Consider the following 26864-nt stretch of genomic DNA (forward strand, 5'->3'; position numbering starts at 1 on the left):
GCTCCTATGGGTGTGTGTAGGTTACTACTGTGGGACAACTTTGGGGCCCTTCCCTACTCCCTCCTATTTTCCTATCACCAAACTGTGCATATTTCCTTCTGTCACCTTTGTGCTCTAGTCAGTGTGGGCCACATGCATGAAACTTAAAGAGCCTGTAATCTGGGTCATAAAACATTTCTAGGCAATCTAGCAAGTCAGTAGTAACACAAGATATTGCTCAAATGTCCTTCACTTTAAACAAACATACAACAAACAGCTTGTCCACAAAGTTGTGAGTGGTGTCCTTCTCTTGGCTGTCTGTCCACCACCTGTACCCAGCTGCCTGTGGTGCTCTCTTTCACATCGGTGTCAATTCCATTCCTCCTCACCATCTCTCTTTGCTGGGTCATCAAGAGTGGGGCAATGTATATGAATGCTGAAAGACAAAAGTGGGTTATTTTCACCAACATGCTTCCTCACCCTTGTGCTATACAGGTGATGACTCTGATGAGGCTGGCCCTAGTGGCCTTCAGTCCCAACAAAGGAGTACACCAGCAGGACAGCCTCAACCTCCACCGCCTGCAGCAGCAGTACAGCCTCTACCTCCACCACCTGCAGCACCAGCAGCAGCAGCAGAACCAGCAGTAGAGGCTCAACCTCCACCAGCAGCACCAGTAGAGCCTGTACCTCCAGCACCGGCAGACGTTGCTGATGAGGAGGATGCAGATAGGGGGGTAGCTCCTCGCCAGAGGCCATCCAGCCAGAGGAGGCAACTACTGCGGATGGCCACTGAGTTGCTGCGGCACAATGTGCACTTGGAGGAGTACTGGCAGCAAAAATTACAGCTGCAGTGGGAAGCACTGGAGGCGCAGCGCCAAGCCCACCAGGACCTGCTCCAGGCTCAGAGGGAAGCCCACCAGGAGGTGCTCCAGGCCCAACATGCTATGCTCCAGCAACTCCAACGCCTGGAGCATAGCATCGAGGGCCTGTGCCCTCAGGTCACAGCACCTATTCTAGCCGTGCTGCTGCAGCAAGACCTGCCATCCACATCCTCCAGTGGGCAGCAACCACCAGCTAAGAGGTGGGCGTTGAGATCATCCGCCTCCGCAGCCACTACTGCAGCACCCACCACACCAGCTCCCCTTCTGGGTCTTGTGCCCAGGCTACAGCCAACAAGGTGGCCGGACTTCCACAGGGCAGCTGAAGCAGCAGGCTGCTGTGCGGATACGGAGGAAGACAGTGGGAGCAGCTCATCAGAGGAGTCTGAACAGACTTCCCCTGCAGCACCAGCTGCAAAGGAACAACGTGGGAGGAGTAAGAGGGGACGGGGGAGGGGACGACGAAAGTGATGGGACAAGCTGGAGGGAGGAGGTGGTGGTGGTGGTGGGTGTTATGTTAATACTTATGTCATTAATAGAAATAAATGTGCACTTACTTTCAGAGAAAACTTGTTTTGATGAGTCTTTGTCTGGCTCTGACGCCAAGCTGGTAAGCAGTGAGCTCTGCTCTGTGGGCTGGGGGTGGAGGGGGCACCTCTTCCTGCTCATCTGGGGCCACCTCCTCTGGTGGCTGGGAGGGCCTGTCCTCTGCGCTGGGCTAAATTATGGAGCATGCAGCAGGCCACGAAGATCTTGGCCACCTTTTGGGGGCTGTAGAGGAGCTCCCCTCCAGACCGGTCCAGACAGCGGAAACGGTTTTTCAACAAGCCAAAGGTCCGCTCAATGATCCCACGGGAGCTCCGATGTCTCCTGTTGTATGTTTCTTCTGGCCCTGGTTGTGGGTGCACCACGGGGGTCATGAGCCACGTCCTCTGCGGGTAGCCTCGGTCACTTTTGGGGAAAAGCAGAATAAGATAGATGAGTGTGTATTGCTTGGAGCTGGTACATGGGGTGGGGGGGGGGGGGGTTAGGATAGTGGGTTGTGGAGTGAGCTGGAGGGAAGACAGTGCATAGGGTTGCCCAGTGGAGGAGGTATAGTTTGGGTACATCCATGTTGCACTTACCTAGTAGCCATCCACCAGTGAACTCCCCTCGCTCAAACCTCTGGAAGATGCCCGAGTGCTGCAGGATATACACATCATGCGTGGAGCCAGGGTAGCGGGCACACACATCTATGATCTCCCCCTGGGCGTCACACACCACTTGCATGTTCATGGAGTGATATGCTTTGCGGTTTCTGTATGTGGCCTCTCGTGCCCAGGGGGGTCTCAATGCAACATGTGTGCAATCAATCACACCTATGATTGAGGGGAAGTGAGCTACAGCATAGAAGGCAGCCATGTTGTTGTGCAGGGCCTGGGGGGTGGTGGGGGAAAGTGATGTAGTGAGAGGTGTGAGTTAGAAAAGCATCCAGGAACTGGGTGAGACCTGTGTTAACAGCTAATACAGATTGGAAACTCCCAGTGGCCAGGACAGAGAGAGAGGCAGTGACTTTGAGGTGGGCAGGGATGGGTTTATTCCTACGGGTCCGGGGCTGAAGGAGGGGTTGCAGCTGCTCACAAAGCTGCTGAATGGTCGCCCTATCAAATCTGTTGTGAGACATTGCTGGTCAGTGAGGTCTAGGAAGGTGGTGCGGGCCCTGAACACTCGGGGCCGTGAATACCTCCTGTGGTGTGTGGCCTCTTCCTCTAACATGCAAGCCGCCAGTGAATTTAATGCATCCATTTCCCCACCAGTGCAAGTATTAGTAGTAGTACTGAAACAACAGCAGCACACAGAATCTCACTCCCACCACCACACCCTCTGGCCACTCACTCGCCAAACAGTACAGGGAACACAGAGACAAACGGAGGTCAGGGATACAATATACACGTGGGAACAGTGAATGGAGAGGGATAGGGAGAGGGGAAGGGGCCGATAGAGCAAGGAGTAGGAGTAGGGAAAGGTCAAAAGGTAAGACACAAAGCAGGTGAGGGTGAAAACGCTCAGACTAGGGCACACAGATGAACGTAACAGGTACTCAACACACTCAGCTCTCTCTGCAACTAACAATTCAGCTCTCCCAACAACGATCTCGCCACTCTCCAACTCCACACAATCGCTAATGGGTCTAAAGACAACTTCCCCCTTGCTCTGTTCACTTTTATTTCGGGTCTAAGCAATGACGCCCATGTTCCCGCCCAACCAAAATCATTTCGCTATCTGTTATATGTTGTACACGACCACCTCGTAACACCGCCCCTAACACGCACCCAACATGCCCCTTCTTTGGGCGTCTGTAGCTGAGCGTACGAGCGATACGGACGCACTGAAAGTTTTGTTTCGATTATACCGATTTATTCGCTTTTGAGAGATAAACGTCTGTCTCCCGATTTGGGTCGCAATATAGGCGTTTTTCTCTTTCGAAAATAAGCAGGATAGTGACCTCTAGATGTTAACAAAACATGGAGAGAAGAGTGTGGCAAGGAAACAGGTTTCTCTCTCCCCCTCTCTCTCCCCCCCTCTCTCTCCCCCCTACAAGTCTTTTGCAAGAAGAAGCTCTACTATGCAGGGCTGGCACAAGGGTATCTGACATCCTAGGCAAGCTCTCACTATTCCAGAGGCCTTAAATCAACACTCCCCCTCCCATAGCCCAGCATCTCACCTTCTTTACTCTCCATATTCCCACATCTCCTTCTCCTCTTCCCTACCCTCTAACAGTCCAGCATCTCCCTTTCCCCTCCAACTCCTCTCCCCACAAACCAGCATAATCTCCCCTTCCCTTCTCTCCTGCCTTCCCCACAGTCCAGCATCTCCCCTTCCCCTCTTTACACCCATCTGTCCTCCCTTCTGCTCCTGTATCCAGTGTCCCAACATCTCTCCCTCTTCCCTTCTTCCTATCAAGCCTGCTACTGCCACCGTACACACTGTCCTCCCAGAGGCAAAGAGACAAGAGGATTCAGCAAAGGTGCAGGGTCATGCTGATACACTGCTGCTCCCTGCACGCAGGACTTTTTCTTGGAGAGGGTGGGGCATGATGCAAGAGTGTTTGAGTGCAGGTCTGTCTTCAAAGGCCAATATAAGCATTAACTGGAGTGTGCATTCAAGGATAAGCAGTAATATGTGTACATGCACATTAATGAATACAATCTTTGTAGTAGAAAGGGAAACCATTTGCACATCCCTACAATACTGCACACAAACGGTACTTTGTCCTCATGTCCACCTCAATGACATCACCTGTACCAATGTCATCCCCCCACCCCCCAGTGTTGTGCATCTCTCCTATTTGATTTCAAAATCAATTTTGTGTGCTGAAGCCAAGAAGGGCCATCCCCTGACTCCTGCTCTACAAACTTATATCTTGCAGGAGATTTGGAGTGCGGAGGGACCTGGAGTCCCTCCGAAGGAGAATGCGGCACCTAAGGCGCAACAACCCTGATCTTTTCAGGGCTGTGAGAGAGCGCCTCAGGGCTCGACGTAAGTATTAAAAACAGGGCACCTGTACTCATTTGTAAATGTCTTTATTTCATAATGCAAATGTCCTGCACAATATCACTGTGCATGTGGCTACCAGGCAACTAGGAAGTCATAACACCTCTGTCCCAGATCAAGGCCCGAGGTTGCAGCTGCCCTCCCATGAGTGTGGCTGCAACTTCCAACTAACCTCCTCTGAGATGAATGAGATGACATGCCTCACTTCTGTATCCCCCTTTCTGGGGTGGGTGCATACTGTTTCATGGTACTCCTGTCTAAGGTCCTGCACTTAGTGGATGTCATAGCTTCATATTACAGTTATGTGCTTCACCACCCCCCCCCCCCAAACAATAGAAAAAACCAAAACAGCTCAGCCAATCCTACTCACACATCATAATGCAAACATGCTGCTGAGCAATGAGTGTGGTCTGCCAGCGTATCCTGTGTACTCTGTGCCAGAGCACCCTCCAGGGTTCCCTGTCATGTCATCTCATGCATCTCACACCCTATGGGTATAGCCCAGGGCTCACCACACCTTTCCCTACCCCCCCCCCCCCCCCCCGCCTCAGGCCAGCCAGCTCCTGCCCTATGCAAGGCATGTTGGATGTGCTGCTCATCTCAAACAAATTCCTTTTACATACACAGGGCACCGCCAGCAGCAGCAGGAGGCGGCCGAGGAGGCTGAGGAGGAGGAGGAGATGGAAGAGGAGCAAGCCACACCACCTCCAGCCCTACCAGCCCCTTCCCCAGGCCCATCCCCTCCCCCAGCCTTTTCCCCAGGCCCATCCCCTTCCCCAGGCCCATCCCCAGCAGCAGCAGCAGCACCATCACCACCAGCCCCAGCCCCAGCCCCAACTGCAGCAGTAGCAGCACCACCACCACCAGCAGCAGCAGCAGCCCCAGCCCCAGCCTTGTACCTCCTGCAGCAAATAATAGATGGCCAGAGGCAGTTGTTGCAGGAGGTGCAACGCATACGGCAGGCTAATGAGCAGCTCTACAGGCCACTGAGGGTGCTTGTGGTGCTGCTCATTAGCCTGCTGTACACAGCTATCCAAAGGGGGCGTGGGCGGCCATAAAAGACTTTGTTGGGGGTTGGGAGGGAAGGGGAACCACTGTTGGGGAGGGAATTTGTAAAGACTTTGTTGGGGGGGGGGGGGAAGGGGAATCACTGTTGGGGAGGGAATTTGTAAAGACTTTGTTGGGGGGGGGGAAGGGAAATCACTGTTGGGGGGAGGGAGGGAGTTTATTTGTTAAATATACTTTTTATACATTCAATATAACCGTGTGTGTGTGTGTTTACTGTGTGAACTACATATTATCAAATGCTGGGATTGATGTGAGAGGAGGCAGCAATCGAGGTTGCATGACAGGTGAATTGGGACAGAGAAACATTGGTAAATGTGTGATGTGTGTCCATCCAAAAGGCCACCTGTTCCTTCCAATGTGCATGGCAGTATGAGGAACAGAAATGCACACCCACCCTCTCCCCCCTTACCATACACCCCCATATCACCGAGTTGTGTAAATAAGAGATTGGGTGTCTAGCACTACTGATGTGCCAAGTTGAAACTTGGAGATAACCATATGTAGTGCCTAGACCATGTTTGCTCCCTGATCACCAGACACCCTTATCCATAACCACACCACATTGATGAGGGCCACAAAGGAGCTACAAACAGCTGGGTCAGCCTTTGACATTCTGCAATGCTATATAGTGCTGAGGAGAAAAGGGAAACATTGGTCACAGTATTTGATGGATATTTATATCAGCACAATTGCAATATAATACAACAGGTACAGAAGGGCACCCAAATATATATGTGTTTATTTATATTGAGTTTGGTCACCCCTTTTTCAGTAGTAATTCAAGGTGAGTTACATTCAGGTACTCTGGATCTGTCTCAGTCCCGTTAAGTTTGCACCTGATGCAATGGACAGTAAATGACTTGGCCAAGTTCACAAGGAGCAGCTGGGATTTGAACTGGCAACCTGTGGATTACAAGACTGGTGCTCTAACCACTAGGCCATGCCAGCCACCAGGCTGCAGGCAGCTGCAGGTAATTTGGATTAGGAACTGTAATCAAACACCCTCACCGTCACCATGATTGAAGGGCTCAGTAGGCAGGTACCTGTGGCCACCTTGCAAATCGTTTGCAGACTACAAGTTAGAAATGCTTCACTTCCATAACTGTGGAGAATTATAGGAGTGTGTTCAATAATGTGGAAAAGACAATCATTGCATATATTCTTCCCCTCCCCCCTCCCAGCAACCTTCAGAATGGGTGAGCACTTCATAAATGGGGACTGGGGTGCAGCACATAAAGCATGGAACCTACCGGGGAGTCCGACAGGCCCAACATGATATGGTCCAGCAACTCCAATGGCAACACCACACAGTACAGCCCTGAAGCAGCACCAATAAGTGCCCTCAACGTCCTCCACTGCACAGCATCCACTGGCAAACCTGGTGAAAACAGAAGTAACAGTTGAATGCAAAGCACATCCAGAGAATGGGGAGCCCTTGAACAAGTGGCTGAGAAGTATGAGCTTACCTTGAACGTGTGTGGCAAGATTCTAAGCAAGCACCCACCTGCAAGGGAAATGTCACTGATGTGGAAATGGAGTTCAAGGGATGTGGAACACTGCAAACAGAGGTGGCGAGACCAACCCCCCAGCAGATGACACGAAAAAGAAAAACCCTACAAACAAACAGGTGTTGAAACGCATACACCCCCCCCCCCCTAATGTAAAGAAAAATCGGTAAAGTGCAAGCAAAAAGCCCGTTTAAAAGGCCAGCACTAAAGGGATTGCAGGTGAGGACGCCCATACGGCTCTGCCCATAATCAAAATCGCGCCCACAACACAGAGCGGCTGGGGGCGCTCATAGTGCTCCGCCCATAATCGAAATCGCGTGCGCCAAATCGCTGGAGCAGCTGGGCACATGTAGGGATTTTGTCCATAATCAAAAAATCAATGCTTAGCTCAAGCCTGCCCATCCCGCTTTCAACATGGGCGTCTTTGGTGAGTATTTAGGCGTTTTTCTCCGGATTTTCGTATCGCATTGCTACAATGGCACCGAGGCTGCCTCCGACCCGCAAGGGTAACTTTAGCGATGCGGAAATTGAGCTCCTGGTCCAGGAGATAGACAGGAGACACACACATCTGTTCGCTCCCATAGGCCAGAGACTCGCTGCTACTACCAAGCAGCGGGAATGGCAGGCGGTACGGGACCGGCTGAATGCAGTCTTCCACTGTGGCAGAGAGGTGGAAGACTGCAAACGCAAGTGGCGCAGGCTTCGGCGGGATGTGAGGAGGAAGGCTGGTGGCAACCCCCCTGCACATGACACCGCTAACCTGATGCCCCTGGAGCGGATCGTTCATCGCCTCTTACCCCAGGCATTTATGGCGTGCCTGGGTCCCTTAACCGCAGAAACAAAAAGGGGTCCCTAATAAAGCTTTCCTGGAGCATCTCACCCCTTGTCTTGGATTGATCTCTTGAAGTTGTGTTTTTCCACTTTTTTCTTTTTTGTGTGCCTGGGTCCCTTGACACATAAGCACAGCCTGAGGCCACAGGTAGGTTGACCCTTATGAAGCTGGGGTATCTGTTGTGCTGCTGCACTACACTCTGTTTTACACAATTGTGGGACAGGAGGAGGGAGGTGGGGGGAGTAGTGTCAGCAATGTGTGACTGACTGTCTTCAAACCTAGCCTAAAAGGCCACTTTTATGATGCTGCTTTGAACTCCTAACCATTACTCACTTGCTCAGGACCTTTACTCACTATCCCCACCTTAGTCATTCCCTTCCCTCTTAGTTGCCCTGTCTGTCTGTCTGCCTGACTTAATTAGAATGTAAGCTCTATTGTGCAGGGACTGTCTCTTCATGTTCACATGTACAGCGCTGCATATGCCTAGTAGCGCTATAGAAAGGATTAGTAGTAGTGTGTAGGCTGGCACTGTCTCACAGCTTTGGGGCCCTTCCCCACTCCCTCCTCTTTTCCCATTTCCAAACTCTGCATATATCCTTCCCACACCTCTGTGCTGTAGCCAGCAACGTGGTTCATACACCAGTTGTAGGCAGTCTAGCAACAAAACCAAAAAGGATGTGGAGGGACATCTTCAGAATTAGTGATTGCTGTCTTTCTCTTGGGTCTTCCTCCAGCACCTCTGCCTTTCACATCAGTTTCTCCTGGTCTCCAGCTCTGTCCCATGTACAATCACATCTGTGGCTTGCCTGCCAATCCCATTCCTCAGCATCTCTTTGCTGGGTCTTCAAGTGTGGGGCCATGTATACGAATGCTGAAAAACAAAAGTGGGTTATTTTCACCAACACACTTCCTCCCCCTTTTGCTATGCCGGTGATGACAGCCACTCAGATGAGGCTGGCCCTAGTGGGCTCCAGGCCCAGCAAAGCACTGCAGCAGCAGCAGCAGCAGCAGCAGCAGCAGCAGCAGCAGAAGAGATGCTACCTCCACCACCTGCAGCAGCAGAAGAAGAGGCGCTACCTCCACATCCATCACCTCCATCACCTGCATCAACTGCAGCAGCAGTACAGACCGTACCTCCAGCTACACCACCTGCAGCCTTTGCTGATGATGAAGAGGATGGAGAAAGGGGATCACCTCCTCGGCAGAGGCTATCCAGCCACAGGAGGCAACTGATGCGAGTGACCACTCAGTTGCTGCGCCACAATGTCCAGCTGCATGACCACCGGCAGCAGAAGCTACAGCTGCAGCGGGAGGCGGTTCAGGCACAGCAGGAGGCGGTCTAGGTGCACCGGGAGGCAGTCCAGGTGCACCGTGAGGCACTCCAGGTGCAGCGGAAAGCGGTACAGGCCCAACATGATATGCTCCAGCAACTCCAACGGCTGGAGCATAGCATCGAGGGCATGTGCCATGACCTGACACCACCTACTCCAGCCGTGCTGCAGCAGCAAGAACTGGCCTCAACGTCCTCCACTGCACAGCAACCACTGGCTAAGAGGAGGACCTTAAGATCGTCCGCCTCCCCAGCCACTGCTGCACCACCCACCAGACCAGCTCCCATTCTGGGTCCTGTGGCCAGGTTGCAGGCCCGCACTGCAAGGTGGCCTGACTTCCAAAGGGCAGCTGAGGAAGCAGGCTACTGTGTGCATACTGAGGAGGACAGTGAGAGCAGCTCACCTGCAGCACCAGCTGCAACCGAACACAGTGGGAGGGGTAGGAGGGGACGGGTCCAGGGGAAGGGAAGGGCCCAGGGAGGGGGCATGGAAAGTGATAGGGACATGCGGGGGGGGGGGGGGGGGAGGGAGGGGGGCTGATGGTGGTGGAGGGGGTGATGGTGTGTACATATGTGATTGCTATGAATAAATGACAACTTACTCTCAGAGAAAACTTGTCTCAATGAGTCGTTGCCTTGCTCTGACCCCCAGCTCTGCTCTGCTCTGTGGGCAGGAGGTGGAGGGGGCTCCTCATCCTCTTCCTCTGGGGCCTGCTGCTCTGGTGGCTGTGGCTCCTCTGGGAGGGGCTGTCCTCTGCGCAGGGCCAAATTATGGAGCATGCAGCAGGCCACGAAGATCTTGGCCACCTTTTGGGGGCTGTAGAGGAGCTCACCTCCAGAACGGTCCAGGCACCGGAACCTGTTCTTCAGTAGCCCAAAGGCTCGCTCTATGATGACACGGGTGGTCCGATGCCTGCTGTTGTAGGTCTCCTCCGACCCTGGTTGTGGATGCACCAGGGGGGTCATGAGCCAGCTCCGCTGCGGGTAGCCTCTGTCACCTTTGAGGAGAAGCAGAATGAGAAAGATGAGTGTGTATTGTTTGGAGGTGTGTGTGTGGGTTGTGGAGGAGGTCTAGGTTGGGCAGATCCATGCTGCACTTACCTAGGAGCCATCCGCCGGTGATCTCCCCTCGCTCAAACCTGCGGAAGATGCCCGAGTGCTGTAGGATGTAGGCATCGTGGGTGGAACCTGGGTACCTGGCACACAAGTCTAATATCTTCCCCTGGGCGTCACACACAACTTGCATGTTCATAGAATGAAATGCCTTCCTGTTTCTGTAGGTGGCTTCGTGTGCCCGGGGGGGGGGGGGGGGGGTGTCTGAGTGCGACATGTGTGCAGTCAATCACACCTATGACCGAGGGGAATCTAGCTACAGTGTAGAAGGCAGCCATGTTGTTGTGCAGGGCCTGGGGGGGGGTGGTGGGGAAGGTGATGTAGTTAGAGGTGTGGGTAAGGAAGGCATCAAGGAAGTGGGTGAGGCAGTTGGAAATGGAAGCCTGGGTGAGCCCCGTGTTCACAGCAAGCACAGACTGGAAACTCCCAGTGGCCAGAACAGAGAGAGCGACAGTGACTTTTAGGTGCACAGGGATGGGGTTGTTCCTATGGGTCCTGGGCTGCAGGAGGGGTTGGAGCTGATCACAAAGGTGTTGAATGGCTGCCTTATCAAACCGGTGTCTAGTGAGACACTGGAGGTCAGTGAGGTCAAGGAAAGTGGTGTGGGGCCTGAACACCCTGGGGCGTGAGTACCTCCTACGGGGGGGGGGGGCACCTCTTCCTCCACCATGTGCATCGCCAGTGCATTTAGTACGTCCATTGCCTATAAGCTCACTCCCACCACCACAACCACACTGCACTTGCAAGCACTCTCCGGCCACTCACTCACCAAACACACGCTGCAGCAGTACACAGGACAAACAGAGACTCCAAACAGGTAAGGGAATGACGTATGCACGTGGGAACAGTAAATGGAGAGGGATAGGGTGAGGGGAAGGAGTTTGGGGGCTAGAAGGGGTAGGGAAGGATGAAAGGGTAAAACACAAAAGAGGCAGGTGAGGGTGAAGAGGTTCGAACTAGGGTACACAGGCAAAGGTAACAGCTACTCAACACACTCCGCTTTCTCTCCAAACAACGATTCAGCTTTCTCTCTCAACAAATATCTCGCCACTCTCCAATTCCACAAAATCGCTACTGGGTCTATAGACAATGTCCCCCTTCCGCTGTTCGCTTTTATATGAGGTCTACCGAGGAACGGCCATGTTCCGGCACATACGAAACCATTTCGCAAGCTGTGATACGGTACGGACGCCCACCGCCTAACAATGCCCATAACACGCCCACGACACGCCCCCTATGTCGCCGGCCGTAGATGGGCGTTTTTGCATTCAGCGCGTCCTTATGGCCCCCTTTCGATTATTGGCTTTGGGCGTCTTTCGTCCATGGGAACGTCTATGTGCCGTTTGTGTCGCTTTTTGTGCGCTCCTAGCGTTAGAAAATAAGCTGGATAGGCAGACAGAAACACAAGCATAGGCAAACAGAGATGGAGGGAGAGATAGCTATTCCTATAAATCAATAGAGATGGAGGGAGAGGTATATGAGACGTGGAGAGGTATTTTCAAAAGAAACATCTAAGTTGGGATTTGGACATCTTTGTAAAACGCCCAAATCCAGAGGTGGGGAAAAGCGTACCTTCGAAAAAAGATGGACGTCCATCTTTTGTTTCGAAAATACCAAGCGTCCTTAGATTTTGACGTCCCTAGATTTGGATGCCTCTGAGTTTTGGCGATTTTTGAAACCAAAGATGTCCAAGTCAAAAACGTCCAAATGCAAGCCATTTGGATGTGGGAGGAGGCAGCATTTTTAGTGCACTGGTCCCCCTGACATGCCAGGACAGCAATTTGGCACCCTAGGGGGCACTGCAGTGGACTTCATAAAATGCTCCAAGGTACATACCTCCCTTACCTTGTGTTCTGAGCCCCCCAAAACCCACTACCATAGCCCTTAGTGAAGGGGGGCACCTATATGTGGGTACAGAGGGGCTCTGGTGGGTTTTGGAGGGCTCGCTGTTTCCGCCACAAATGTAACAGGTAGGGGGATATGGGCCTGGGTCCGCCTCTCTGAAGTGCACTGCACCCACTAAAACTGCTCCATGGACCTGCATGCGTTGTCATGGACCTGAGAATGACATCTGAGGCTGGCATAGAGGCTGGCACATATTTTTAATGATGTTTTTTGAGGGTGGGAGGGGGTTAGTGGCCACTGGGGGAGTAATGGGAGGTCATCCCCGATTCCCTCCAGTGGTCATCTGGTCATTTTGGGCACCTTTTTGTGCCTTATTTGTAATAAAAACACATCCGGGTGAAAATATCCAAGTGTTAGACATGGACATCTCTGCTTTTTTCCATTATGGGTCAAAGACGTCCAAGTCTTAAGCATGCGCAAGTTCCGCCTTCACCATGCCTCCGATACGCCCCCTTGAAATTTGGACATCCTTGCGACGGACTTCAGTTAGAGATGTCCAAAATCGGGGTTCGATTATACCAATTTGGACGTCTCTGAGAGATGGACGTCCAAGTACCGATTTATGTCAGAAGATGGACGTCCATCTCTTTCAAAAATGAGCCTGATAGGCACACGAATGGAAACAGGCAGATGGAAATAGATGATACGGGAAAGCCACACAAGGATGGAGGGAGAGACAGACACAAATTAGGGGACACTTAAGGCTCTTAAGGCAAATGTTGAGAAGGAATTTCTTTGCTTTTTCTTCTCTTGCTCAGTTTCCCTCCTCACTTTCTGATAGGGGAGACAGGCTAAGGAAAGGACTCAGCTGATTGGTTCTTAGGAAGCCACAGGATGCAATTAAAACTTTTAAATGTATGTGATGCATGGTAAATTTAATATATCCTAGGTGTTAGAAGGATCCACACAGATCTAGTTGGTTTTGGGGGGAGGGGGGAAGTATATCCTGCTGTTACCAACTGCTTCCAATTTAACTGATTTGCACTACCAAATACAAGGGGAGGAGTAGCCTCATGCTTTGAACAGTGGGGTTCAAATTCTATTCTCTCACTGACGTTTCTTGTGGACTTGGTCAAAGTTTTCAGACTCCATTATCTGAAACACAAACTTAGAACCTGTTAATGTGAGCTATGTACTCAAAAGACAATTGGATAACTGGGTGTCTGCCAGAAGCATAGGCAGAGGTCCTTTGGGGGAGGTACACATTTCCTTTCATCTCTTCTAACCCCCCCCCCCCCCCCACGGGCATTAAATCCTACTTTTACTGGTGGGGATGTTTAAGCTCCACCAACAGAAGCAGTCCACTGACCGAGCCCTTTCCTATGCTGCCTAAGCAGCAGAGAAGTCTGTGGCATGCTTTAGCCACTGATGTCTGCTCTCCCGCATATGATGCTGCTAAACTGAGCATGCATGGAAGTGCCAGTGTCAGCACCTGAAGCATGCCGCCAACCTCTTCGCTGCTCAGGTAGCACAGGAGGGGGCTCAGCCAGTGGACCGCTTCAGCTGGCAGGGCTTGGGCAACCCTGCCAACCATTCCACAGGTGCCATAATTTTTGGAGTAGGCCTGAGTCCAGAGTGAGGTCCCCCTCCCCATGGGCATGCTACTGGTGTCCATACTTATGTGCCCTTTGAGCAAGTTAATGTTCAGAAGATTAGCACTTTCGTGGATAAGTGTACCCTGTAAGTGACAGCAGGGCAACTAAGCACTATTCTATAATGGTGTGTGTAAGTAGCACAGTATGTAAACGCAGATGGGGTATTCACATGGGTGGAGTATGGGAGGGCATGGGTAGGCTGCCACTTACACATATAGGCAGTGCTTTTTTTGTAGAAAAAAAGGTGCCGGTACTCATTGTGGGCGGGGTCACCACACATGGCACTGCCCCTATTATAGCCACACCCACATTAGCCACACCCCTTATACCAGCCATGGCGCATATAAACAGACATCACTGAAAATATTATACTAGTATAGGAGAAAAAATAATGTGATTTTTTTTCATTATAAATAATTTCTGTAAGCTGTTACAGCTCCAGTATACCCAGTGCAAAATAAGACAAATTCCAAACACTAAAATGAAAATAAAATGATTTTTTTCTACCTTTGTTGTCTGGTGACTTTGTTTTTCTATCCATATTGGTCCTAGTCTCTGATTCTGCTGCTCTCTATCTGTTCTCTTAACTCCGTTTCCAGGGCTTCCGTTCCATTTATTTCTTTACTTTCCTCCTTTCTTCTTCTTTTGTTGCCCTGCATCCATAAGTAAAAGCTGGGTCCTCCTCCATGGAATTGACTGGAGGAGGTATAACATGGATCCAGCTTTTGCCTATTTTCTCCATCCATGTGCAGTTTTTCTCCTCTTCCCTTTCCCTCATCTCCATCCATGTGCATCTTCTTTTTTGTTTCCTCCCCTCCATCCATGTCCAGCATTTCTCATCTCTCTTCCCTCCTCTGTATCCATATAAAGCAATAATTCTCTCTCCCCTCTCCTCCATCCAAGTCAGCATTTCTCCTCTCTCCTAGCCAACTCCTCCATCCATCCCTGTCCAGCAATTCTCCTCTATCTCCTGCTCTCCTCTCCATCCATTTCTAGCATTTCTCCTCTCTCCCCTCTCATCCATGTCCAGCAATTCTCTCTTCCCTGTCCTCCCCTCCCCGTCCAGCGATTCCACTCTCTCCCCTTCATGTCCAGCAATTCTCTCTTCCCTGCCCTCCCCTCCATGTCCAGCAATTCTCTCTTCCCTGTCCTCCCCTCCCCGTCCAGTGATTCTCCTCTCTCCCCTCCATGTCCAGCAATTCTCTCTCCCCTGCCCTTCCCTCCCATCTCATGTCCAGCAATTTTCTCTCCCTTGCCCTTCCCTCCCATCCCATCCCATGTTCAGCAATTCTCTCTCCCCTGCCCTTCCCTCCCATCCCATGTCCAGCAATTCTCTCTCCCTTGCCCTTCCCTCCCATCCCATCCCATGTCCAGCAATTCTCTCTCCCCTGCCCTTCCCATGTCCAGCAATTCTCTCTCCCCTGCCCTTCCCTCCCATTATTTCCAGCGATTCTCTGCCTCTCCCCTGCCCTCCCATCAACGTGCAGCGATTCTCCGTCCCTCCCCTGCCCTCACCTCACCCATATCCAGCGATTCTTCATCCCCCAGCTGTCCTCTTTCACTGCCTGCCAGCCAGCATCGGACAGTAGAGGCGAACGGTGCAGGCAGCGATTGGCTGGCAGCGTCGTAGCTTCCCTCTGCAAGTCCCACCTACAACTTCCTGTTTACGCATAGGCGGGACTTGCAGAGGGAAGCTACGATGCTGCCAGCCAATCGCTGCCTGCACCGTTCGCTTCTGAGTCAGACTGGCTGGCAGGCAGTGAAGGAGGACGCTGGGGGACGAAGAATCGCTGGATATGGGAGAGGTGAGGGCAGGGGAGGGACGGAGAATCGCTGCACGTTGATGGGAGGGCAGGGGAGAGGCGGAGAATCGCTGCAAATAATGGGAGGGGAGGACAGGAGGAGAAAAAGGTGCCAGTATGCCGTACCGTTGCGTACCGGCACAAGAAAAGCACTGCATATAGGGCTAGATTCTTATATAACGTCTAAAAAAATTGGAGCTGAAAAAATACGCCTATGCATATTCTATAAAGTACCACTAAATTTAGGCGTACTTTATAGAATATGCTGCGCGCCCGTCCACATGACTAAATTTAATCGCGGGCAGTTACACCATGTAAAAGGTGCAGACCAGGTGTATTTAATAACGCGCATAGATTTTAGAAACACCCATGACCCACCCATTCCATGTCCATGCCCCCTTTTCAACTATGCAACTTAGAATGTATGCGTATCACATTATAGAATATGCATAGAGAGTTGTGTGCGTAAATTCTAATTAACGCCAGTTAGTGTCAATAATTGCTTGATAATTAGCAATTTTCGGCACTAAGTTGTTCATGCAAATCCAGAAAATGACTGGATTTGCACACGCAACTTAAGCTGTACTATATAGAATCCGGGGTTAATTTAAAGAATGCTGTTAGTTATGTGTGCCCCTGTCACATTTACACAAGTACAGTCCTACCAGAATTAAGACAGGTGTAACCATGGGCATATACATATAAGTGTGACGATTACTGGGTTACTCTAGCATTCTATAACAGAATCTGGGTGTCCAGACGTCATTATAGAATAGGCTCTCATCGTGCAGCACTGGGACACCTAAAAGAATGCACCCAGTAATAGAATTGGCCCCTTAGCAAATAGGCCCCACTGACAATGTATGTTAACACATTAATGCACATTTGTAAATCCACCCCATAGAATGTAAACCCTCTGGCACAGGGAATCACATAATGTACCTTGCCTTTACCTCCGGTTCAGAAGACGAATATTAAAATCCAAACATTAACATTAAAATAGGTACTTATGGATGTTGGAAAAGTGAACATGAACCAACCACCATAAAATAGAGCAGCTAGTTGAACTGAGTTCATGCTGTACAGGAAAGTTTCTGATTGTGAGCAGATACTAGCAAGGAAAAGAAGAATAAGAGAAGAAACAGACCATAGCTGTAAATCATTGTTTGAAACAAATGACATAAGCTGCCGTTTCAGAAGAATATTTCAGAGAAGCGGTTTCAGTGAACATCTTGTTATGTTACTGAATTGATCTCTCCTGAGAAAATATTGTATTTGTATTGGCAAGTGAATAAAATATACTTTCTCATATGCATTGGTTTCTTTTACCCCTCCCAGTTGAGAATGGCTGGTTTATGCTAATTTGGGAAGGGATACAAGCAGCCTAAAACATTTGTTTTATACTATCCCAGAACAAAGACATAACCTTTCTAGGCAACTGCCTAGTTTGACCCAAATTGCTTAAATTGCCTTCCCTTTCATCATATTGTTTCAGCAACAAGAGGGGTGTTTCCAGATAATATATATATACTGTATATATATATATATATATTTGAGATACTCTTTACAAACATCTGGAAAGTTAAGCTCTTTTCTTCCATTTTCTGTATCCTTTGTTTAGTATAAATGGAGAGACCTTGTGCAGAAGGTGGAATCAATTTCCCAATCAATTTTGGAAAATTTTATGTAAGCTACAGAAATGTTTTAAACAAATGAGAAGGTTTATTTGTAATGAGCTAAAAATAGGCAAGATATGTGAACTGTTTAACACATATTGTGAATAGTCACGTAGAAGGAGGGCATGATGGCATAACAGCATATATAGAAAAGATATTGTAAGTTAGCTAGAAAGAATGAGCAACGTGAATATATGTGGAAGTCTTTTGAACAGGGATATGCATATGAATTATTTTATATTCTTTTAGTTAAGAGCAGACTAGCAAATTGATTTTATTCTAAATTAACTATAACCAGAATTGTATAAAACCTGAAAACAGCATTGAAAGGAACTGGGCAGATATTAAGAACATTGCTCTGTTTAATTGTTTTATTGTTTTCATTCAAAGCATCCTTATTTACTGTAAAGATTGATACCTTTCAGAAGCATCATGTTATCCTGTTTACACATATCAGCCTGACCAGCTAGTATAAAAGAAGAATTTCACCCATAAAACGTGGCAAGCCCCAATCTATACGGGACTGTATAGTATCCAAACAGTGACACCGACAGCTGCATTGCTGGAAGGCCACTTTTAGTTGGACTCATTTGTGTGCTTTAAAGACATACTCCATTTATTGGGTGAATTGTTAAACTCTTGCATTTAAACTGTTGGTTTGACTTGACGGAATATTACACTTTTTGTATAATCTTTAAATAATTAAGTTACATTTTGAGTTATGATGATTTCTTTGGTTCTCTTCTTCTGACCCTAAGCCCTTTTTGCTTACTAGCTGTCAACATATGTTAATTTCTTTCTTCGGTTAACACACTCAGTTTTAATATTACTAATGCAACTGATTGTTTCATGTTTGATAATGCTTCTATTCACATAATAAGATTTTTATTATATCTTACATATACCTTGAACTGTACAAATAATGAAATCTGAGAACATCTAGTTAATGACATTTTCCTCATGAATTGGACAACTATTATATGGACTATTTACCTTCCTGGACACCATGCAGCCCTCTGAATGGAAGTTTTCTAGATGCAACTTGATGCCTGCCTGTATGACCCTCCCCACAGCCTAATCCCTACACTGCACTATAACCTTCTAATCATATTTCTGTCTTGCATTTCACAGGAACTGCCTGGCAGAAGGGGGGATGATACAGCAAATACCAAGGCCTTGAAAATAGGAGATCTAGTACACCGCAAACACTACACCCACAAAACTTGGAAGGATCCTGTTTATGTTGGACCTTTCTGAATTGCGGCCCTGTCAGCCACAGCAGCAAACTGACAACCAGTCTCCAGCACAGGGGCATAGCCTTGGGCAGGCTTGGATGTGCCCAGGCCCATGCCCAGCCACTTTCCCTCCAGGCCCGTCCACCCAACATCCCCTGGCCCGGGGTTTAAATCTTTTTTACCTCCGTCGGAGCGGCTGCATCATTGAAAGCCCTGCCCATCAAGCCTTCCCTTTGTGAGTTCGTTCCCTCAGAGTCCCGCCGTCTGACGTCATTTCCTCTTTCCGCGAGGGCGAGACTCTGAGGAAACGAACTCACGAAGGGAAGGCTCAATGGGCAGAGCTTTCAATGACGCGGCCTCTTCGATGGAGGTAATAAAGATTTAAACCACGCAGGGCACTGTGGCAGGAAGAAAAAGGGGGATGTTGGGGGGAGAAGAGGGTGGGCAGGTGGAATGGAATGGGAGGGGAGGATGGGGCGAAGGAGAATTGCTGGACATGGATGGGAGTGGGAGGGGAGGGCAGGGGACAGAGGAGAATCAGTGGGGATGGATGGATGGAGGGGGGAGCAGGGGAAAGAAGAGAAGAGAATCGCTGGGTGTGGATGGCTGGAGGGGGCAGGGGAGAGAAGAGAATCGCTGGGTATGGATGGCTGGAGGGGGCAGGGGAAAGAAGAGAATCGCTGGGTATGGAGGGGGGCAGGGGAGAGAAGAGAATTGCTGGGTATGGATGGATGGAGGGAGGCAGGGGAGAGAAGAGAATCCCTGGGTATGGATGGCTGGAGGGGGGGCAGGGGAGAGAAGAGAATCGCTGGGTATGGAGGGGGGCAGGGGAGAGAAGAGAATTGCTGGGTATGGATGGATGGAGGGCGCAGGGGAGAGAAGAGAATCCCTGGGTATGGATGGCTGGGGGGGCATGGGAGAGAAGAGAATTGCTGGGTATGGATCGATGGAGGGGGTTAGGGGCAAGAAGAGAATTGCTGGGTATGGATAGAGGGGGCAGGAGAGAGAAGAGAATTGCTGGCTATGGATGGATGGAGGGGACAGGGGAGAGAAGAGAATTGCTGGGTATGGATGGATGGAGGAGGCAGGGAAGAAAAGAGAATTACTGGGTATGGATGGATAGAGGGGGCAGGGGAGAGAAGAGGATTGCTGGATATGAATGGATGGAGGGAGGGCAGAGGAGAGGAGAGGAGAGTTGCTGGACATGGGTGGATGGAGGGGAGGGCAGGGGAGAGAGGAATGTTGCTGGACATGGGTGGATGGAGGGGAGAGGAGGGTTGCTGGACATGGATGGATGGAGGGGAGGGCAGGGGAGAGGAGGGTTGCTGGACATGGATGGAGGAGAGGGAAGGGAGAGAGAAAAAATGCTGCACATGGATGGAGGGGAGGGAAGAGTGAGGAAGGAGATGAGATGAGGGAAAAGGAAGAGAGGAGAAAAACTGCACATGGATGAAGAAAATAGGCAGAAGCTGAGGACCAGAAATGAAGAAGAAAGGAGGAAAGGAAAGAAATAAATGGAAAGGAAGCCCTGGAAACGGAGTTAAGAGGACAGATAGCAGCAGAATCGGATACTTGGCCCCCCCCCCCCCCGGCTCTCTCCCCGGCTATAGCCAGCTCTGCAATTTTGAGGGGAGGCGCAGAGGTGGACGGGGGGGGGGGGGGGCACAGAGGTGGACGAGGGGTGCATAGGTGGGCGGGGTCACAGAGATGGGCCAGGGAGAGAGCCTGTTGTTAATCATTTACCAGCACACCACTGTCTAGTGCCCACCCATCCAACCTGTTGGCCCACCCAAAAATTGCCTTCTGGCTATGCCACTGCTCCTGCACACACATCTTTGCCTCATGCAGCCCCCAACCCTGAAACAACAGTGCCTGGAGTCACAGACTCTTAAGTTTACTATTTGGGGACTACTGTTTGTGAGCATAGCTGTGCTTGCGCTAGTATTAATACTGCTAGAAACACACTGTATTATCTTTTGTTAAGTTTTCACATTGTATTATTTGTTGTTAATTTTTCTTTCTGTTATAGGATACTATATTGGCTTTTTATTATTCATACTTTTACGTATATCAGCACACGTCTTCAATCGCCAGGACTTTTTTTGGCAATCATAACTTAGATTCCCAAGACGTGGATAGGTACTATGCTCTGGGAAGATAACTGGTCAGGACCACAATAAAGTTAAATTTAACTGATGAGAAAGTCACATTACAATTGGATGTTTGTAACATAGCCAATTGTGGCAACGATGGTATTGTCAATATTATGTTTATTTGTGTACTTATGTTGAAATGAGTCAGTATACATCTCCTTGCACGACATGGGCTAATGCATGGTGGTATACCAGGCCCAACTTTTCCATAGAAAAATACCAATTGGCTTGGAATAATTCCTTACGTCATAATATAACCCTTGTCCGACAACCAGCAGACTGTACAAATTGTGAAGAGGGGAAATGTACTTATTATCTAATACTGGTTCACTTAATCCCTTACACCTCAAATTTTAGAAGCAAAGATTCCTATTAAGCTCTTTAATGTAACCAGCCTTAGGGAAACTTTTATTCTTGAGACTGGTTTTGGTGAAGCTAATGTGTGGCTAGATTGGATTTGGTATACTATCTGGAGTTTAAATGTATCTGATTGTTATGTTCTGCTTCTCACCCTGAGCCTCAGGCAGTCCCTTTTGCCTTAAATTTTGTAAATGATTACATTGGAACCATATGCATGTTAAAATTGCTCCAGGGTTCCAGTAAACCTATTGAACCACGCTGCCTTTCCTTCAGTCTATCATTCTCCGACTTACCTAAGGGAGCGAAAACACCCCCCGGTATTCAGACCACCAGTCCCTAGGATAATTTTTGAGATCTGTGTAACCCGAGAAAAAAAAATCCTGAATCCTTACTCAATTGGTAACCTTTCACTATGTAACTCTACCTTAACCTCTACCAATGACCTTGACTTTTCTGACTTTTCCCGTCCTCGGGCAGACATATGGTGGGATTGTGAAACCAAAAGTTTATATTTGACACTGCCCACCAATTGGCAGGGCAAATGTGGTCTAGTCTAATTAGTGATTCCATTTAGTAACCCAATCAGTTGATAATCCAGTTCTTTCTAGAAAGAAGCAAGAAATCCCTGGTTCCTTTGATGATGGAATTTATATTAACTCTATAGGTGTACCAAGGGGGGTGCCAGATGAATTCAACGCCCACATCCAAATTGCTGCAGGTTTTGAATTCTCTTTGTTTTGGTGGTCAACTATTAACAGGAATGTTGATTGGATTAATTACATTTATAATAATCAACAGCACTTCATTAATTATACTCAAGATGCAGTTAAAGCTATTGTATGGGGATCGGAAGATGGGGGGCCTAGGAGTGCCAAATGTCCTTTGGTATTACAAGGCAGCTCAGGCTACGGCTGCTGTTGAGTGGTTTCAGGGCAGTTCACAGAAGAGGTGGATAGATCTGGAGCAGGTTTCATTGGGCTTATGCTCTTTGCGTTTCTTATTGTGGCACCCTCGGCGTTATCGTTTTTTGAGTGATGCTTTGTGTCCTTCAATAGCCAATACTTTTTATTATTGGGATGGTTTATTTGACAACCCTAGCATGGTGCTTTCACAGTTTACTCCTATCATTCATTACCCCCTTTTTCCGCCTGGCTTACTGCAAGGGACTTTCCAGAATTGGTTTACAGCTGGTTTGCAGACTTTGTGACAGTTGTTTGAAGACGATAATTTAGTGCCATTTACTTTTCTAAGGGATAATTACTCAATCTCTGCACGGGATCGATTTGCTTACTTGCAAATACGACATTTTCTTTTAACACCTGCTATTAAGAACCTGGTCACTAGGGAGGACTCTTTTTTTAGTAGGTTTGTGTGATGAAGCTGGCGATAGTCGGGGACTTATCTCTTGTTTGTATGCTTATCAGCGTGGCCATAAGCGGTCTCCAGTGGAACATCATTTGCTTTGGCATCGGGAGCTTGGGTTGACATTGGTTGATGATGTTTGGACAACTATGGAACATGCATTATCAAAAATTTCTGTTTCTGAACCTTTCCTAGAAAATGCAGTTAAAGTCATGTATAGGTGGTATTTGACCCCTGCTCGTTTGCATCATATGTTTCCTGCACTATCGCCTTTATGTTGGAGGGGTTGTGGTCAGCGGGGTACTATGGGGCAGATATGGTGGACCTGTGTAAAGGTGCAAGCTTTCTGGAAAGCGATTCACTCAAAGCTTCAGTGTTGGCTTTCTAGACCTCTTAGATGGTCTCCGGAATATTTTCTATTTCCGGGTAGGCCTCCAGGTCTGACCACATCTCAGTCACTGCTTTTTTGTTATGCTATGTCAGCAGCTAGTTACACTAGCCACCTATTGGAAGTCCCCTCAGGTCCCTTCTTTGATTAAGTGGTTGACTAAGCTGTGGTATATTTGTGAAATGGAAAGATTGAAGGTTATCCGTTGTAAAACTTTTTCTAAATGGGAGGTGATTTGGGAGCCTTTTGTTTCACATTGTTCCTTTTAAACAAATTCTTTTACGGTAGTGGGTGGAGTTTTTTTTAAATAAATTTTTAATTTGAACTTTATCCTCTTTTGTATGTTCATTAGTATTGTGGTTTCCTTTTAAAAAAACTCTGTTAAAAAAAAAAGAAGTTATAGTTCAGTGTACAATTTATTGATAAATAGAGGTTTATCATATTTTTAAGCTGTTTCCTCTTATCTGTTTATTGAACTTGTATTTGATGTTTTGTGTTATCTTTATTTATTTAATAAAGACTTCTTTAAATTTAAAAGGTATTGCTGCTCAATTAGATGCCACATGAACTTGCTGAGAATTCTGGTATAGATACCACCTGGATCGGGTGGATGGACAATATTTTGGAAAATGGAAAACTTTCATATTATCTAGTTTGACCACAATAATAATTGTTATTGCTGTATTAGAAGTTTAGTGCAACAATTAATTGAAACTGCTTTAAGTAAGAAAAGAGTCTATAGGACACGAATATGTTCTATATGAAAGATTACATATTGACGTAGAGATTTAAAATGTTGAAGATAATGTTTACATTTTTTTGTGATATCTTTTATTCTGTATTGTTGTCCTTCTCTAGGATTATTCAGATGGGAAGGCATTGTAAGTAACATAAGGCCCGGGGAAGGTTAAAAAAAAGGGCAAAAATATATCTCACTATAACTACCTTGTCTTGTTATATATATATAACCCAATACTGTACAGTTGGCATGAATTGTGACTCATACCTACTCCCTAACCTTAACAATGTGACTAAGATTTAGACACTATACAGGAAACTGAAATTGCCCTTTAGTGCTCATGAGGTTTTATGCCATGACGGGTAAAGACAGGAACCAGATTCTCATCCTGCTAAGGGAATCTGAGTGGCCTGCAACCTAAGCCAGCCTGCGGCCGGAGCACTAACACAGAATATGTAGACTAAGTTAACGAAATAAAGGTGAGCCACGTCCTAGGTGCAGGACTAGGTTGTGATTTATGTTTTCTGTAACACCAAGGTCATAAACCTAATATAAATGAAGCCCTTATTACAAGGTCTTCAAGGAGAAATTATGAACACAAGTTATGCATTATGGAATGGGTTAAAAGGTCAAAGATTGATAAAGTCTGTATGACTCTGGAATCTATCAGAGATTGACGAGCTTGCATGACTCTGGGATTTATGATCTCTGGAATTTATGATACCCCTACAAACGGGCTTGAGAAGGAAACTAGTGTAAACAGCAAAAGAATGTTGTTTTAACAGCTTAAAAGAACCACACGCTGGAAATCAGATAATCTGTGAGAAAGGCAGTTTGCAGAAAAAGAGTCATGTAAATCATTATTTGAAACAAATGATATAAGCTGCCATTTCAGAAGAATATGTCAGAGAAGCAGTTTCAGTGAACATCTTGTTATGTTACTGAATTGATCTCTCATGAGAAACTATTGCATTTGTATTGGCAAGTGAATAAAATATACTTTCTCATATGCATTGGTTTCTTTTACCCCTCACAGTTGAGAATGGCTGGTTTATGCTAATTTGGGAAAGGATACAAGCAGCCTAAAAACATAGCACCTGTATTTTATCAGACTACTAGTAAAAAAAGCCCGTTTCTCATTGAAATGAAACGGGCGCTAGCAAGGTAATCACCTTCTGCCATTAATGATTTTAAGGGAAGTTCCAGCGTCCCCCCTCCCTCCCAGTTCCAGGGTCGCTCCCTCTCTCCCTCCCTCCCTCTCTCCCAGTTCCAGGGTCTTCCCTCCCTTCTTCTCAGTTCCATGGTCCCCCTTCCCTTCTTCCCAGTTCTAGGGTCCCCCTCCCTCACAGTTCCAGGGTCATCGTCTCTCCCTCCCTTCCAGTTCCAGGCCCCCTCCCTCTGAATTGTAAAAGTCATCCTGACTTACCTCGTCGGGGTTATGGCGGCCGGCAGCAACGGTAAAAAGTGTGCAGGCTCAGCACTTCAGTTTTCCCTTCTCTGTCTCTCAGCTCTGGTCCCGTCCTCATTTCCTGTTTCTGCAAGGGCAGGTCTGAGAGACAGAGAAGGTAAAACTGAAGTAAGTGCTGAGCCTGCACGCTTTTTACCGTGCGAGGTAAGTCAAGATGAGTTTTAAAATTCGGAGGGAGGGGGCCTGGAACTGAAAGGGAGGAAGGGACGATGACTCTGGAACTGGGAGGGAGGGGGGACCCTGGAATTGGGCGAGAGGGAGGGGGATGCTAGAACTGGGAGGGAGGGGGGGACGGACGACGATCCTGGAACTTGGAGGGAGGGAACGAACTGAGAGCTAGTGCGAGGCCTGTGGTTGGTCCCTGCTCCTTCTGACATTCCCTCGAGGGCGGGGCAGTGATCGGGAGTGTGATTTCGAACCCTATGAACACTACACGGCTTCACTGCCACGCTGCCACAGAGTCAGCTTCAGAACGTTGGAGGTATGAATTATTATATTAGATTTGTGATGCGTGCTTCTGCTTGTTTGTCAGCACCTCAGCTTGTCACTTTGAGAGACTTGGCATAGGGATTTGGGAAGTAGAACCGGTTCCAAAGAATTTGGCAGTCTCTCAGAAACTCCAGAGACATGGGCTGGCTGGAACTGAGGTCGACCCATGTCATGGGATACATGTGTCTTCTTGTGTTTCTACTCTTTGTCTCTGTTAGGCATTTTGCTATCTGACTGAGTCTGCTGGAACTAGCCCATAGAGCAGGAGTTTCTGTATTGCTTCTAGCCTGGACCAGCACTGGGTTATTATCTGTGTTTTATCTCTGTATCGGTTCTTCAGTTTTCCTGTTCCATGTCCTTTGATTCTACCTGGACTTAAATGTCCTAACCTTGTCCAAATTTCAGCTTGCCATGGATTATGTCAGTGCTCATGTCTATGCATTATGCTTCAAGCTATATGTTCACATATGGGCAAAGGGTGAATGAAGGAATCTTGTCCATTATATCACCGATCAATATATATTGAATTAATATGTGAAGGCTAAAGTGAAGATTAAATTTCTCCTGAATTAGCACTCTGGTGTGCCTTTTGTTTCCTTTAAGGGAACCAATTCCTTATGGCTGTCCTACTCACAAGTAAGAGCTGCAAGTGCCTAAAAGATGGGCTGGCCCTATGTTAATGACACACCTGGCAAGGCATCTGGAGGGGAGAGAGTCTGAACACAAGTATATTACATATAGGATACCTCTATAACATGTTCATACATTGTAAATGATGGCAGATGAAGACTTGTATAGTCCATCCTGTCTACGCAATAAGGCGGCTGGAGTTGTATCTGCTGCTCCATTCAACTTACACTCCTCCATGCCCTATTTAAAGGGTGAAAGTCACTTAATTTTGCTTTGATTCCATGCTGTTTCTAAATAGGGATCCTATCAGGCTTATTTTCGAAAGAGAAGGGTGTCCATCTTCCTACACAAATCAGGAGATGGGCATCCTTCTCTCAGGGTCGCCCAACTCGGCATAATCGAAAGCCAATTTTGGGCGTCCTCAACTGCTTCCCATCGCAGGGATGACCAAATGTCACGGGGGCGTTTCGGAAGCACAGTGAAGGCAGGACTGGGGCATGCTTAACACTTGGGCATCCTCGGCCAATAATGGAAAAAAGAAGGGCGTCCCTGACGAGCATTTGGCCGACTTCACTTGGTCCATTTTTTCTTTGAACCAAGCTTCAAAAAGGTGCCCGATCTGACCAGAGGACCACCGGAGGGAATCGGGGATGACCTCACCTTACTCCCCCAGTGGTCACTAACCCCCTCCCACCCTCAAAAAAATTTAAATATTTTTTGTCAGCCTCTATGCCAGCCTCAAATGTCATACCCAGCTCCCTGACAGCAGTATGCAGGTCCTTGGAGCAGTTTTAGTGGGTGCAATGCACTTCAGGCAGGT

Source organism: Microcaecilia unicolor, chromosome 1, assembly GCF_901765095.1.
Source record: "Microcaecilia unicolor chromosome 1, aMicUni1.1, whole genome shotgun sequence".
In the NCBI taxonomy this organism is placed as follows: Eukaryota; Metazoa; Chordata; class Amphibia; order Gymnophiona; family Siphonopidae; genus Microcaecilia; species Microcaecilia unicolor.